We start from the raw sequence: 1,169 nt of genomic DNA on the forward strand, positions 1-1,169 counted from the left end.
CGCGGCTCCCACCTGCTGCCCGCGCAGGTACCGCGCTGCTGGCGTCGGTGGCATCCGGAGAGCTGGCTTGCACCGCGATTGAAAACAGCCCTCCTTATCCATAAGAGGCCACTCATACTGTTATTTCACCCTAAAACATAATGATCCCTTTATCCTTATGGAGAACCTTCATGTCTGTGTAAAGGTCGCTAGTAAGTATAGAGCGTTTTACAAAGAACGGCCAGTTCCACAGATAAAAATTCCTGTGTATGAAAGTGCTCTCACCTGTAAAAGATGCCTGTGTTTCTGTAAAATGTCCGTCCCACTTTTATTCCTAACCTGTATAAGGACACAGCTTCTAAGCACAAACCCTCCTGTGTGTATAGGCTACTCCAGAACATACTGAAAAATCCACATGCCTGTGTAAGAAGCCTTCGTATCTGCATAAGGACCCCTTCTACCTGCATAAGGACCCTGGTCATCTATATAAAGGGGCCCTTCCCGTCCTGTAAACTGACTCAGGATTGCTTCCATGTGTACAAGAACCCCTGCCCCTTGGCATTCGCCGTACAGTTACAAAGTATTTTTCCAGCCACTCCCCGTGTTACGTCTCACTGGAATCCTCCAATGCCACACTGATAGATGGGGAAGTGCCAGCCCTGGGAGGGGACTCGGCCACCCTGACATCATCACCCAGACTGTCATTATTGCAGCCAAAACTAGGTGCTCAGGAATCTGGCCCCAGGGGTCCCCTCTTGCTGTAAGGCAGGATGAGACTTTGTCATCTGGAAACCACACACGTGGCCTCTCTTGTGGGGAGTGGGATGAGTGAAAGAAGGGAGATTAGTGCTCCACTTACCCCATTTCCATATTTTGCTCCAGACTGACAAGAAAGAACTAGGGAAAAGAGGAATGCTGGTGGTAGTGGAGGTGGTGGTGATGATGATAATGATGGTGGTGATTATGTTCGTGATACGGTGTCATGATGATGGTGACGGTGACAGTGATGGTGATGATGGTGATGGTGATGATGGTGATGGTGGTGATGATGATGGTGATGATGATGATGATGGTGATGGTGATGATGGTGATGGTGATGATGGTGATGGTGGTGATGATGATGGTGATGATGATGATGGTGATGGTGATGATGGTGATGGTGATGATGGTGATGGTGGTGATGATGGTGA

The 1,169-nt window shown here is 48.8% G+C and overlaps 1 long non-coding RNA gene across 1 annotated transcript in view; it reads left to right on the forward strand.

Moving 5' to 3' along the window:
* LOC105504887 overlaps positions 1–1,169 on the forward strand; it is a 9,298-nt gene that overhangs the window by 1,204 nt on the left and 6,925 nt on the right. The gene's annotated exons all lie outside the window — the stretch shown is intronic.

Source organism: Colobus angolensis, unplaced genomic scaffold, assembly GCF_000951035.1.
Source record: "Colobus angolensis palliatus isolate OR3802 unplaced genomic scaffold, Cang.pa_1.0 Scaffold96, whole genome shotgun sequence".
Classification (NCBI taxonomy): Eukaryota; Metazoa; Chordata; class Mammalia; order Primates; family Cercopithecidae; genus Colobus; species Colobus angolensis.